This window comes from Rhinolophus ferrumequinum, chromosome 13 (genome assembly GCF_004115265.2).
Source record: "Rhinolophus ferrumequinum isolate MPI-CBG mRhiFer1 chromosome 13, mRhiFer1_v1.p, whole genome shotgun sequence".
NCBI lineage: Eukaryota > Metazoa > Chordata > Mammalia > Chiroptera > Rhinolophidae > Rhinolophus > Rhinolophus ferrumequinum.
The window spans coordinates 29,065,150-29,081,163 of record NC_046296.1 but is presented as its reverse complement, the minus strand read 5'-3'; the positions used below and the strand labels follow the sequence as shown (position 1 = coordinate 29,081,163).

General features: G+C 36.7%; 1 pseudogene; it reads left to right on the top strand.

The window, feature by feature from the left end:
• Positions 1-15,225, top strand: part of LOC117032793 (ubiquitin thioesterase OTUB1-like) — a 28,133-nt pseudogene extending 12,908 nt beyond the window's left edge.
• Positions 15,226-16,014: the final 789 nt, after the last annotated feature.

The window sequence follows — 16,014 nt, the reverse complement described above, 5'->3', positions numbered from 1 at the left end:
CCTGATGTTCATTTCACAGGAAGTTATCTGAGGAGAGATTCAGGTCTATAGAACCCAGGTCAGCTAGTAAAACCACATCCCTCTTCCACATCAGTCCTTGCCCTGTAACCTGTTTCCTGCCATAGCCTGGAACTACCCCCAAGTCCAACTACCAATATATGGGGTCTGAAGCAATTACTCTGAATTATTCTACTGTGGGAAAGTACTACTCTGCATGGGTCTGTGTTTGTGTACCACATCTATGTGTGCAAACACATACACATGTGTACACGCAAAGGTGAACTCTCAGGGCTGGGAGGGTATCGCAGCTGGCTTTCCATTACTGATGACATGTTAAATCCTACCTGTCAAATGGGAATACTGGTTACCTGAGGGCAAGGATCTTGATTGCCCATCTTTGTATCCCCGACTGTATGTGTAGGGCTTACACATGTAAGGTCTCAAGAGATCATTTGAACAAGGTCCCTGAAGGGACTGCTCATGGAGGAAGCCTAAAATCATTCAGTAGGGGCAGGCAGTGCAGCCTTCTCACAAACTTCAAGCCAAACGAAAATAGCCTCCACACCCTCACAGGGGGATTTTATCCCAGGAACTCTCAGATAATTCCTCTCTCTCATACATACCCCCTGCCACTCAGACCAGGAGCTGATGACTCTGGCAGGAGAGATTCAAGTGCCTACCATTTGCCAAAGTCTGCAATCAACCCACACTTTTTCCTGCATCCCTTCCATGACTTGCTGGCAAGGGATTGTAGGATACCAGATTCATTGGTCTGAAAAGCCTTATGTTCACCAGTAAGGAAATGTATCTGCTCAGCCAAAATCCATGTGAATACTGACGTTTTTATCTTAATTGTTAGTTAATTTTCTTCAAACATGTATTTGCTAATACCTTTGGCAAGAGCCTGCGCTTTTGCTAATTCAACTGAATTCAGTGAGCAATATACTAAGTTCCTACTATGTGCATAGCATAATGCTAAATATCATGGTAGACAAAAAAAAAATAAAAGAAACAAAAAACAACCCAGATTAGTATCTACCTTCAAGAAGTTCATGGCCTAGTAGGGAAGACAGACATGTATGCAAATAACTACCACAGTTACTTGTCCTTTTTGGGTTCCAGAACGATAAAGTAGAATTTCTGTCTTGTGTCTTTTCTGCTAAGAAATTGCTTAATACTGGGCTCATGGGCAGTTCTAAAATGTCTATATAGGAGACACTTAGGGATAAAACTTTGTTTGGAAAAGACAAAAGGGCCTGAAGTTGCAATTACATAGCTATGCATATAAAACTGAAGTCAGGTACACTTCAAACACTAAGGAGGAATTTTAGAGATTTGGTGTGAGGAGGGGATGGCCTGCGGCACTGGATAAACTTTCAAAGAAAGCCTAGCTCTACTCTTTCTTTTCTCTTTCCCCGGTAATTATCACACTCCATAATTATGATATTTATTCATAATATTTGATGATCTGTTGTCCTCACTAGAATATAATCTTGTATGAACTGAGACCTCTTCTGTCTTGTTTATTGCTTTATCTCCAATAGTTTCTGGCACAAAATAGGCTCTGGCTCAGTACTTGTTGAAAAAAGTATGATGAACATCAGGGAGTACTGAGCTCATTCTAAGGAAAATGCATACTGGTCTCATATTCTGTCCAAACCTAACTCTGTGAAGAGAAGAAGATATAGATCTTCTCATTGGGATAAAATGGTACTGTGAGTAAAGAGTTATCACCATTTTGCCTGAAAATAATTATTTTTGATAACATGCCATTTGTGATGTACAATGTGAGTGATGGTCATTGAATTTATCATCATGCTTAAATGCCTTTGAATGAAAAGTGCACAGTAAAAAAGAACTAAAACCATCATCACCAAAGGACCTCTTTGGATGTCAAGGTCAGCACCTCTGGAAAAACACCCTAATCAGTCAACACTCACCTCCGGGGGGGGTAGCCCTTGACCTTCCTGGCCTCACTTGTCCATCCAAAGGCTTGTGAGTCAGTATGCTTGTATCTATTTAACTTCTTTTAAAAATAAAAAAACCTGAAGAAAAAGTTCTTCACTCTCATCCTGGGAAAGACTCAAGAGGGCTGTTCATCTATTTGGTGACCAAATTTTCCATGCTCAATAAATTCTGCTGCTTTGTAACCACAACCTTGTGTATGGTGATTCTCTCTCCAACACTCTAGATCCCTCTTTGCTGTTACAATTATGGGTCTGGTACCCTGTAGGAGGTTTATTCTGGGTATTCAATGACCTTGAAGGCATACAACAACAATCTCTCTACTTCCTATCATGAGTACTCAAGGAGAGGTCTACCACCCGAAATTAACTATGCAGTTAGAGCAGGAAGTGTAATAAGAACAACAAAACACACTTCTTTTCTCCAACTTTGATCTCCATCAAAATAGTTGGAAAGCTTAAAATTGAATAGCAAATCATTTCTAAAATAAAAAAAAGCAATTGGGTAATGAGAGTGAATTCTTCTTTTATACTAATTATTTACATATGGATTACTCATTGAAAGTCTGTATTCACACTAGAACTTCCTGCTAGAAAAAACCGGCAGCAGATTAAAGGACACTGGTCCAGAGAGAAACACTACCCCAGATCCAAACAAAAGCCCAAATCCCAGGTAGTACCTACATACATAAATGCCAATGATTACAAGGTGAGAGTGTGTAACTTTGTCCATTAAATCAGAGAATTATTGAAAAGATCTTATCCATAGCCTAGTAGAAGGTAGGCTCATTAAACTGTTGTTCCATTATCTACTATCCAAATCCCTTTCAAACAGAGAAAAAAACCTTCAACAATACATTTATGGTTTTTGGTGTCACCTTTGAAGAAAATTGGTAGAAAAAACATTGTATTGTTAGGAGTGGCCCATACCTATCTGAAGTATATGTTGATCCAGTATATATCTATACCTATACCTATGGCTTTGGGCCACGCTTTTCCATCAGAGATCCATCCCTGGTCCATCATCATTGGCCAAGACAGAGGAAGGGAACAGACCAAGGCCATATGGGAATTTTTAACTCAGAGATCACTGGCTATTACCCAGTAAATTCATTTCTAAGTGCTAAGGAACACACTTCACCAAATCTCCAACAGATCCCCTAATTTTACTTCTGTTTATTTCCTTCATAGACGTCCTCTATAATTACTGTGTTACCATGTTTGTTTGTATTTACTTGTTGATCATCTGTCTACTTCATTAAAAAGGAATCACCACGTGTGCAGAGACCTTGTCAGTCCACTAGAACCTAGAGATTCTCTTATTTCTACCACCCCTTTATTCTCAAGACTTTAAATATGGATCATAAAAATTTTCCTCAGTGACCCCTTTTTCAGTTTTATTTTAATTCTATTACATGCAATATTTTTTACTCATCAGCAGAAAACTTTACTTCCTACTCACACATGAAAACTTAGACCCCCTGCACCCTGAATGGCTGCAAAAAACAGAAATGTTTTCATACTAGTGGGAGGTCAAGAGGAAGGGAAGTTTGATGTATAAAGAGGACATAAAGAGGTCTCTTGGGATCCAGAAAAACTGCAGAGCCAGTCATGAGAGCTCAGAAAACACAGAAAAACAGGCAGCCTCAGAGATTGTCTCTCATGGTGTTGTTACTTTTCTTTTTGCTCCATTGTTTCATCATAGCTTTAATTTGTGCATAACTGCCAAGGTCACATCTAACCCTTCCCTCCTCTCCATTTTCTAGTCTTTAAATTTGGTCACCCACTGATAATCGACAATGATACCTCAGTAATCAATCACAGAATGGCGGAGAAAGGAATTGCACTGGTTCAACCTAGGCTTTCTTAGGGTGTGCCAAGACATGTCTCTGACCTCCAGTAGAGGTTCATCCTTGTTCTATCACCATTGGACAAGGCGAGAGGGAGGGAATAGATCAGGGTCATTGCGGAAGCAAGGGATGCAGAAGAGCAGAGGCCCAGAAAAAGGAAGTGCGCAGGCCGTGCACAAGATGGTGTGTGTGTGTAGGGGGTGGGAGTGCGTGGCACTGTCAACTTCCCATTAGCCATGATGTAATTTATCAGTATCTTAGAACCTAATATTCACTGAGATACAGAGTCCACTCTTGTCTCCCATTCACACATAAAAACATAATTAAGAAAAATGAGTACACCTTTCACAACAGATTATGTAGTATATGTGCTGGTATAGTCCTCTTTCCATCCTTTTGGCCATAGGTACTGGATATTAGTGAATATGTTGCTTATGTTGATGATAAAATAATATGATGCTTATTATATGTCAAGCAGTATCCTAAGCTCTTTACATCTATTTAATTCTCACAAAACCCTATGAAGTAGGCATGATTATTAATTCAATTTTGAGATGAAGAAATTTAATCAGAGAGAGCTGAGCTACCATACAGTTAGTAAATGGTGGGGCCGTATTTGAATATGGTTCACTTTAAATACCAAAAGAAAAAAAAAGTAACTGATAACATAAAGTGCCATTTGATTCTAAATCCCCTTTTGATATGAGAAGCTTTAATAATGCCATGTTTGATGACAGCTAACAATAAGTGCCAACTTTGTGCCGCACTTAAAGAATAGGTTATCTGCAGCTTTATTTTTTGGCTTGCATTTGCCAGTTGTTATTTAGAATACAAACGAGGTGGCAGGGTCTTACTACTAAAATACAGCATCTCCAAAAGAAGGCTCCTCCTTAGCTCTTAGATCATTGTGACTTAGAAAAGATGCCAGCCCTCATCCACTGGCTGTCAATGTCAAGGGGAGAACACTGACCAGTCTCACTCCAGGAGATTACCCTACTCTGCCCTCCTCACGTCTATTTCAGTGATTCTTAATTTCATCCTCTTGGTAAACAAAAAACAGATTTCTGGGGGAAAAAATAGCATAACAACTTTATTTTTTTTCCCCAGAAAGCCACTTTCACAGCAGATGGAACTCAGTATGCTACCACCCAAATCTTTATGCAAACTGAAATACGAGAATCCTTATATCAAGGGCCATGCATTGTCCCATTTTGTGTCTCTTTAAGTGATACTTTGAACCAGTATACACTTCCAGTATACACTTAATCTGGCCCCATTATCAGCCTAATAATACCTCCTGATATTCATAAATGCCTAGCAAGACTTCCAGCTATTTTGTATGAAGAAGAAATATCCAGCTAAATTGAGAAGATTACCACATCACACCACATACATCAGTGACAGGTTCTGTGCTATTACAGTTGATTTTTGTTGACAGTTGGCTGTAGGCAGTTGTGTTTCAAATGCCTTTTTGTCACTGGGAAATTAAACAAAATCCCATGCAAAATGCAGCCCTCCAGTTCAAAAACTGTAAATCCCAAATTAGCATTTCATACTTTAAAAGGTAGCACAGCACAATTTTCCATTGAAAGGTCTGTACAGTTGACACAAATGGGTACTTCAGACATGACACTAATGCTACTGGTGCCTTTTAAGAAAGCCACCTTTTCAGATATCATTTTTCCTCTCTCAATAATCTGCTAGAACTACAGTCTCTCTATTGAAGAATAAAAGGGAGGAGAGAAAAAATACCTGAGTTACTGCTTTAAGGAAATAAGTTCCCAGAAATTTCTAAACAATAAGTTTAATTAAAAGGGATGGGTTAATTTAATCTCCTTAAAAGAATAAATGAAGCCTAGGCATCAAAAGGTTAAAAGTCGCTTCTTCCACAAAACATTATGAAGAAAAGGTAGTTCTATAAGCTAGAAAATCACTTGTGTCAGGACACTCCTGAAATAGGAACTTTTCAGCTTAATTTGAAACAAGTTAGAACCTAATTTAATAAAAGTTTAACGTGTGGGGTAAGTCATAAGAGTGACATTGAATAGGGCCATCTGATTCTTAAGACTGAAATCTATTTTCCTTCTTGCCCAGGAGACTCTTCAATGTGAAAGAGTTTTAAACAGTGCCATTCCTTCATCCATAACAATTGCTATTTAACCGGAAACCCCAAAAAAAATAAAAAAATAAAAAATCCAAAACAATAGTTGTCAGTTGGCTATTCAGGACACAAACAGATTTAGAGAAAGAAATGTAATGTTTATTTCTGGACTGTAGCACAAGCATGAAATACTAGTCAGGCAACTTCATGCCAATTCTTTTGCAGACATCTCACCACAGTGCTTGACTCCTGGCCATATAAAGTCAAATGTCCAGTAGTCACAACTATCGGCTAAAGCCAATAGGGATGAGTAGTCCTTGGCCCTGTCCTTTGACCACTTTCTAAAACTTAAATAGAACGAAGTTCTGCACTCCTAAGAGTTTATATTCCTTAACTTTACATGGTCAAAGGAAAACCACCCACTCACTTCTGAATAGTGAATATGTAAAAATAAATATTAGAGCCCCACTTTCGCTTAGTAATACCAAAAGCACAGGGCGAAGTTCATGTGAGAAATAGAAAACTTACTTCATCAAAGATCCTGCAAACCCTGAATTACCTCCTAGGATGTTTCTGTGTTAAATGACTCAGAAGTAAATTTCATTACAATTCTATAGTTCTTGGTTAACCGTTTTCTAAAGATAACTATTAATAACTACTAGCCTGTGACTTCAGATAAACCTTGCTTCCACAAAAATTTAGTGCTTATCGGATCTGAAAAGATGTACTTGAATAAGTGCCTCAGCTCTGTCTTCTCCTTCACCCCAATCACACAGTTTATCTCCCATAAAGGAACTCAATACCAAGAAGGTGGACTCAGGAATAGACGGTCATGCAAACTAACCTATGATGACAGAAAGCAGACCTGTGGTTGCCTAGGGCTGAGATGAAATGCGAGGTGACTAGAAAGAGGCATGAGATCTTTGGAGGTGATTGGGAATGCCCTGCACCTTGATTGTGGTGGTGGCGACATGGATTTTATACAAATGCAGTTTATTGTACATATGGTATACTTTTATCAAGTTGATTCAAAAGAAAAAAAAAGCAGTCAAGACAGAGATGTCCTACTCTCATGAGGCAGACTTTCATATAGAAGCATAGTAAGATATTTAAGAAGGAGTCCAGCTCCACATCAATTACATAACAAGGAAATTCTAAACACTATGTAGTTTGTATTCATTGTTATTATTATATTATTATTATTATTATTTTCAGGTGTACAAAACAATGTAATAGTTAGACATTTACACCTCTCACAAAGTGATAACTCTCCTCCCATGTAGTTTGTATTCTTAATTGGAGAGTAAGCAAAGCCTAAATTACATCCTTGCCCAGGTGAGGACAAGAAGTGTCCTGATAAAGTGGGGGTGAGTAACATCACAATTATTCGAGAAACTAACTCTGGATTTGGTACTCTATCTGGAATCAATTTCCTAAAAACAAACAAACAAATAAACCCTTTTGTTCTAGAAAGAAAATCCCCACTCTTCTAGGGAATTATTAAGAGATGTACCTTTTATCTTAGTTTAGGAACCTTTCCCACAGTTCTTAAAAGCATCACCTTGAAACTTCTTTACTTATTTCTCACAGACACACATATCTTTCCACAATTCTGAAAACTATCATATGCAGGACAGAGGTTGTGTTCATGAACACAAGTTCCGCTTCTCAAAGACAAAAAGGTGGGTCAGTGGGGTATTTTCTCCATTGCCAGTCAACAACAGCTGGATGACCAAAAGAGGAGACACAGTCGGAGGGATATAGGAAGGGGCTGCATTAAGAGGTTGGTCTTACAAGAAAATTCTAAATTATAAAACAAATTAGAAAGAATTGTTCCCCCTCCAAAAAGATTCCATACTCTACAAAACTGGGATAGACCAAAAATATTCTTTAAATATAAATCTCTTTCACTTCATTTAAAAAGTTATTTAATTTTAAGTTGTTTAGAGAAAAATTTTCAGGAATGTTTTGAGTATAAAGTAAGATATGCGTTTGATTATGAAGAGATATTAATGTATCCCCCAATAATGCATATTATTTTTTTTTAATCAGCAGACATCACATAATTGCTCTAATCTTTGCCTCTTAGTGAGGCAAATGCAAATTCCCCCATTTTTGGAGGGGAAGTTGAGTGCAGAAAGCTTAAGTGATTTTCCTGGAGTTATTCATCAAATTAGTAGAAATGGCCCAATAACTGACTTCTTGCGTCCAAATATAGTAGTGTTTCACTCGAAAAATGCTTCTTCCTTCTATAGTTACATTTGAGAAAAACCATATTGTACTTGGCCCTTTATTCTTTTCAAAGGGCCTTTCAATTATCCATTCATTCATTTATTCACTCAGTAAAGAAACATTTATTAAGAATCTACTAAATGCAGTGCCCCAGATGAATGGCACAGGCCCCCTATCTTCAAGAGGCTTAGATTGTAGTTGGGGTATAAGACACATAAACCCTTTTAACCAAATAACAGAGTCCAATGACGTAGGTAGGGATAAGGTATTAGGATAACACAGATGAGACCTAACTGAGCAGACTGGTGTTGGGAGACGAAATTAGAGAAGAATTCTTAGAAGACCTGACATCTGAGCTGAGTCATGAAGACTTGTTAAAGTTGGCCAGGAGAAGTGGAGGGTCTGGGGGAGGCAAAGGGATACATGAGTGTAAAACTTATCCAATCCTATCATGGTAAAGGAACTCTGGAAATAAAGTATTTACATTTGAATAATAAAAAAGTAAAGACTCAGGGGTGTGAAGCAACATACATACATAAGCTCTGTTAGTTGATAGAAGTTAGTTGATTCTGGCTTCTACTTCCACTATTCCTCATTGTCAATTTAGGTGAAAATGGTAATTACATGTTACTTGTTTCATGGAAGAATGGCAGGTTATTGGTCATGTTTTGTCTTTAAAAATATATAAAATACGATGTAAGAATAATGATTTTTGAAAAGACTCATTTCTAGTTGGAGCATTACCATGCACGTCATTTGCATAACGTGTTTTTTTTCAAATGGTTTCCTATATATTATTTCAAAATAACCCAGGGATTAGACGCCGAAGCTGTGTCTCCATAGTGCAAATTAGGGAGTGGGGGAAGCGAAGAGAAGAAAATGTGATTGACAAAATCACATGGTAAGTGGCAGATTGCAGGCTTATATCCAAGCTCTCTGAATTCCCAGTCCAAGATCTTTCCACTACACCCCCAGGTACCTCTCAGAAGTATGCAAAGGAGGATTTTTAATATTTCTGCTTTAATATGTTACTGTTCATTGTTTATTAGTAACGTTATAGGTGCATATTATTCCTTACCTTAAGAATCAGCAGTATTAATACTGTGGGTGGGTGAAGGAGTTATGTGGTGGTAAAGAGACTTAGATACTTTGAACTTTCCAACAGAAGCCACCAGGGCTCATGTCAATGCAAAGCCACATCCCTATACGCCACAGTTAAAACAAGCAAAAAGGCAAAATATATTTCTGATTTTAGGAAATAATAGCGTGTATCCAAACTCATTCCAAACCTGTATATTTAATGGCTCCCTTTTTAAGACACAGGGGGGAGAAAAATCCTTGGCTTATTTTGGTGCCATAAATTTAGACAAAGAAACAATTTGCCACGTTACTTTTCAATCACTCAGTAAAATTCAAGTTCTCTTTGACATTGATGCTATTCCCAATTCAACATTGCTAAATTTTAACTATCCTCCCTTTCAATTAGCTGAGTTTCTGTTTGCCTACTTTGTCCGTGGTTATAGCCTTCCCTCATGGACCTAAGATCACTGTTTTCCTTTCTCTTTATGCTCTGTGAGCATCAAGTATCATGGGGCATGCGTGTAATTGTCATTCAGTGTGAAAAAGCCAGCTGGAGGTATCACAATCATGTCAATATACCAGTCAGCAAGAACACCTCCAAGCTGATTGTTTCCTATTTAGATATAATATTACATGAATTGAAAATTGCTGTTCCTACAAACTTCTGAGTTATAGCACCATGTTTTTCAAACTTTTATGCAATTAACTAATAAAAATATGTGTGTATATATGTACAAATATTATATATTTATATGTAAGTGTATATGTGTATATATGTGTATATATATATATATATTTCATATATATATATATATACATATATAAAATAGAATTCCATATATCCATAGGACATATGCAGAATCAGAAATAATGTAATAATTTAATTACTACAAAAGACGATCTTAGGGCTCTGAGAGACTGAGAGCTTAACTATATCAGAACAGCTCACTCTCTTCAAGAACTGCAGGGCAATCCATCCAATGAAGACTGCAGTTTTCTCTCAGCAAAAAATTTTTCAAGAGCCTCTCTTTAGGTCTACCTTGATATCATGTATGTTGTATCATGTCCTTCCTGGGTACCAATGTCTTGTTCCATAATCACTTAAGCTTCTTTCTGTTGCTCCAAAACAGTGAAAATGGGAAAAGAGGTTTATTACCACCATACAATATTCTTATGTATTCAGAGCTAGTGACTGTGTGTAACTGGAACTGAAATTGTAACAAGATGGAGAAAAGTTTATTTTCTAAATCCTCTGGGGAGAGAATTATATGTGGTAAGAAAAAAATAGGTTTGCTAATCCCTGGGATGATGGTGGAAGGAGAACTGAGTATCAATAGATAGCTGACAAGTTGTCCTGCAATAAGGTTCAGTCTGCTGAACCACAGGGGCTACTTGTGCTGAAGGAGAATGAAAATTTGGAGCCAGAACTGGATTGTTCAGGATGATAGAAAAGAATTAAAAATTGCCACAATTTCCTTCTCTTACCTTTCCCTACATAGCACACAGCTTTCACTCTAATTAAATGTTGAACAAAGGTACCAAGTCATTATTCTGCCAAGCATACCTACATGACTTAGCCCAGCTACCTAGCTGAGTAGTGGGAAACTGAATGACTTTAAATGAGAAGCCTGAACCTTCTTTGCTTAGCTCTGAACTAAGGACTTAATATGAATCAATGGTTTCAAAAAAAATTTTAAGCCAAAATATATTGATTCACATGAAATCTTACCATTTAAAAAAATAAAAATACGGGTGACAAACTCTGAGAGATTCTAGGTGAAGATGGGTAAGAGTGATAGTGTAGAGGCTTAAGCAGTCTGAGGTGACCCTAGGGGAATTCCATGGAACCCCTGGTGCTCTGGGGAGAAGGATTATAAACCACAAGACTATATGATCTCAGAAGCTTCTTCCAATTCTCAATTTGCAGGATTCTCTTAAACCTTTCCAAAAATAAGTGGTCAGCAAAATGGGAGAATAGACAGCTCTAAGCTCTCATTTCCCCACAGAAACACTGAAACAAGTAGAAACTGTCAGAATCAACTCTATCAGAACTCTGGAAAACAGTCAAACATTTATAGCAACCAAGTGAATGTTGAATCAAGAAAATGGCAACTTGAAGACAACAGAAAAGCTCTGTGGCATTTTTACTTTTCTATGTCCCATCCTGTCCCCAGAAGAGTGATGGTATTAGAGCATCAGCAGTCCAAATTCCCACTGTGAGACTCTGATCCCAGGCTTATGAGGTAGCAGAATTGAGCTTATTCACAAATGATTGTGTTTGTCTGTTCTAAGCAAAAGTGACCTGAAGAACTGATAAAAGTTGCTCATCTCTTTTACCAACTAGGAACTCAGGTCATAAAAGCAGTTGGCATTGCTCAAAAACACTGTAAGCCAAAGTAATAATCTTCAGATGCCTGCACAAAAGGTTACAGTGAAAACATACAACAGACCACCTAAGGCCTGGGAGCAAAATCTTCAGTAAATTAGAACATGTAAAAGCAACCATATACACAGGGAAATTTAGGAAAACATGTGCACGCTCAGGACATGATGAACGCTCAAAACAGACTTGAGACTACACTAAGCTCTCACCTCAGGCAGATTGCTAGGCTCAGGGCAAGCTTGACTAGTGTTCAAGGAGTGCCCTGGCATAGAGCCAATCTGCAAAGACTGGGAGAGGTATTTGCTTATTTGTTCAGTTCTGGCATTAAAGGAAACTTCTGTCAAAATATTAGCTGAAAACAAACTAAGAGACACAGACTTCAGTAGCTACACACAAGGAATATAGTCTTTGCAAAAAGAGTTTGAAAAAGTCATTAAGAAATTGACCTACTACAGTGTTCAGCAATCAAAATGGCATCAAACCCTAGGGAACGGAAATCAATCTTATTTCCAGAATTTCTACATTATGACATTCAAATGTTCAGTTTCCACAAAGAACCACAAGGCATACAAAGAAACAGGAAAGTATGGTTCATTCAAAGGACCAAAGTTAATTGACAGAAACCTTCTCTGAGGAAGTCCAAGAGTTAAAATTTGGGATAGAGACTTGAAAACAACTGTCTTAAATATATACAAATAGCTTAAAGAAGACATGGACAACAAACTAAAGAAAATCAGAAAAAAACAAAATAAGAATATCAATAAAAAGATAGAAATCATAAAAGGATATCAAAATTATTCTTGTGCTGAAAATTACAATAACTGAAATAAAAAATTCACTAAAGGGGTTCAACAGATGAATTCAGTCAGAAGAAGAAAGAATCAGTGAACTTTAATATAGTACAAGTGAAGTCACCCTGTCTGAGGAGTAGGAAATAAATGTGGAGGGGGAAAGAAAACACGGAACAGAGCCTAAGAAACTTGTGGGATGCCATCAAGTAAATCAACATATGTATTCTCTAGGAGGCATGAGAGAAAGAAAAAGGTAAAAATAATTTTGAAGAGACACTTGGCTTGAAATCTTTCAAATTTGATTAAAGACATGAATCTATGAATCCATGAAGCTCAACAAATCCCACAGGATAAACTCAAAGAGATGTACACTGAGACATTATAATCAAGCTATCAAAAGACAAAGACTAAGAGAGAATCTTAAAAGCAGCAAGAGAGAAGCAACTCATTACATGTAAGGAATCTTCAATAAGATTAACAGTTGATTTCTCATTAGAAATCATGGAAGACAGAAGATAGCAGAATAACATTCAAAGTGCTGAAAGAAAAAACTGTCAGCCAAGAATGCTACATCTGGCAAAACTGTCCTTCAAAAACAAGGAGGAAATTAAGACATTCCCAGATAAACAAAATCTCAGGGATTCATTACCACTAGACATGGCCCATAAGAAATTCTAAAGGGAATTCTTTAGAAAGGACACTAGATAGTAATTCAAAGACATATGAAGAAATAAAGATAACTCTAGTAAAGGTAAATACATGAGCAAATATAAAGTCCAGTATTATTGCATTTTTGTTTTGTAGCTCCACTTGTTATTTCCTGTAGGATTTAAAAGACAAAAGTATAAAAAATAATTATTAATCTATATTGTTTAATGTATAAAGATGTAATTTGTGACAATAACATTAAGGGGGCTTAAAAGAAAATGTTACATAGGAGCAGAATTTTTTCTATGTTATTAAAGATAAATTAGTATAAAGTTTAGCTAGATTGTTATAAATTTGGGATGTTAAATATAATCTCCATAGTTACCATAAAGGAAATATCTTTAAAATATCAAAAAACATATATCTAAGGAAATGAAATGGATCATTTCCAAGAAAAAAAAGAGAAAAAATCAACCAAACACCAAGGAAGACTGTAATGGGGAAAATGAGGGGCAAAAGGGGTACAAAAAGCATAAGATGTACAAAAACCAAACAGCAGAATGGCTTAAGCAAGTCCTTCCTTATCAATAATTACTTTAAATGTAACTAGATTAAACTCTCCAATAAAAAGGCAGAGATTGGCAAAATGAATTCAAAAGTTATCCAACTATATGTTGTCAACAAGAGATTCACTTTAGATACAAAGACGCAAATAGATTGAAAGTAAAAGGACATAAAAAAGATAATCTATGCAAATAGTAACGAAAAGAGAGATGGAGTAGCTCTACTGATATCAAACAAAATAAACTTCAAGTTAAAAACTGTCACAAGAAACAAAGAAAGACATTATATGTTTATTAAAATTTTGTTTCATGAAGAAGATATAACAATTATAAACATACGCACCAAACAACAGAGCCTCAAAATAGATGAAGCAAACATTAATAGGATTGAAGGAAGAAATAGGCAGTATATAATACTAGTTGCAGACTTCAATAAACCACTTATAATAATGGATATGACATTTAGAGGAAAGATCAATAGGGAAATAGAGATTTTAAACAATACTGTAAATTCACTAGACTTAACAGACATATACACAATACTCCCCTCCACAAATCAGGACATAGATTTTTCTCAAGTTCACACGAAATATTCTCCAGGATATACCATATATCAGAGTACAAAACAAGCATCAATAAATTTAAAAAGATTTAAATCATAAAAATCATCTTGTCTGCTCACAATGAAGTTACAATTTCATAGAGAAACTTTAAAATTCACCATTGGTGGAAATTAAACAACATATTCTTAAATAACCAATGGGTCAAAGAAGAAATGACAAAGGCAATTAGAAAATAATTAGAGATAAATTAATAAAGCATAATATACCAAAATTTATGAAGTAGAAATAGGAGCTGCTGGGCGGCTGGGCTCCAAAGATGTTAACTGTTTTACCTATAATAAATCCATCATGGCTCAGTAGGAACAATTTCGGCAAACAGACTACTGTGTAGAAACCTCTGGTCTCTGAGAGGCTGAAGCTCATACCAGGAGTATGCTGAGGATGAAAATACCTATCAACAGAAGCTCAAGGACCTCCACAAAAAGTACTTGTACATCCACAAGACCAGGCCTGAGGAGAACTGCTTCTCTTGAGCTTCCAAATTCTCCCACTTGGAGGCACTGATGCATGACAGCAAAGAATTGCAGTGCTTCAAGCCTGTGTCTGCCAAGAGCTAAGAGACATGGTGTCCCAAGTCTTTGCCAAGTTCACAACTGAGGATTTCCACAACATGTTCATGGACCTCATCAAGTAGGGTGAGAAGCAGACCTTAGTAGCTGACATGGTGGCCTCTTTCAACAACCAGAGCACCTCAGACTACCTGGTGGTCTACCTGAAGCTGCTCACCTCAGGCTACCTGCAATATAAAAGCAAATTCTTTGAGCACTTTCATTAAGGGTTGTCAGACTCTCAAGCTGTTCTGCCAGCAGGAGGTAAAGCTCATGTGCAAACAGTGACCACACCTACTTCATAGTACTGGGCCAGGCCCTCAGCATCTCCTCCCTGGTGCAGTACATGGACCACAGCAAGGGCAGCAACACTAACCCACATATCTTCCCCAAGGGCTCAGAACACAAGGTTCTATCTTGTCTACCAGTCCGGATACAATAATCTTTCTACAAATAGGCCTGGTCTTTTTCTGCCATTGTCTTGCCAGCCCTCCCCTCTGCCAGGCACTAGAAATGTACAGATGTTGTTTTGTAATTGTAAGTGGTCATATTTCACTCCTCCCTTTCCCTGTTACACCACTTTCCATGTTTTATTAAAGGGGATTCTAGAGGGAAAAAATAAAAAACCTCATGGGATGCAGTGAAAGCAGTACTCAGAGGGAAATTTATAGACATAAACACACTTTAAAAAAAAAAAGAAAGTTCTCAAATCAATGACCTAACTTTACAACACAAGGAACTAAAAAAAGAGGAGCTAAGCAAACCCACAGCTAGCAGAAGTAAGGGAATAATAAAAATCACAGTGGTATAAATAAAAGAGAGAAAAGAAAAGCGATAGAATCAATGAAAAAAAGTTTGGTTCTTTGAAAATGTCAACAAAATTTACAAACTTTCAGCTGGACTGACAAAGGAAGAAAGAAAGAAGAAACAAATAACTAAAATCAGAAATAAAAAAAGGGGACTATATAAATGACTTTATAGAAATCAAAAGGATTGTAAAAGAATATTAGGAATAATTGTACTCCAACACATTATATAACTGAAATGAAATAGACAGATTTTTAGAAACACAAATTATCTAAGCTGACTTAGGAAGAAATAGAAAATCTCAAAAAAAAGACTTAAATAGTAACCAAAACCCTCTTAAAAAAAAAAAAAAATATATATATATATATATATATATATATATATATATATATATACATATATATATATATATATACACACACAC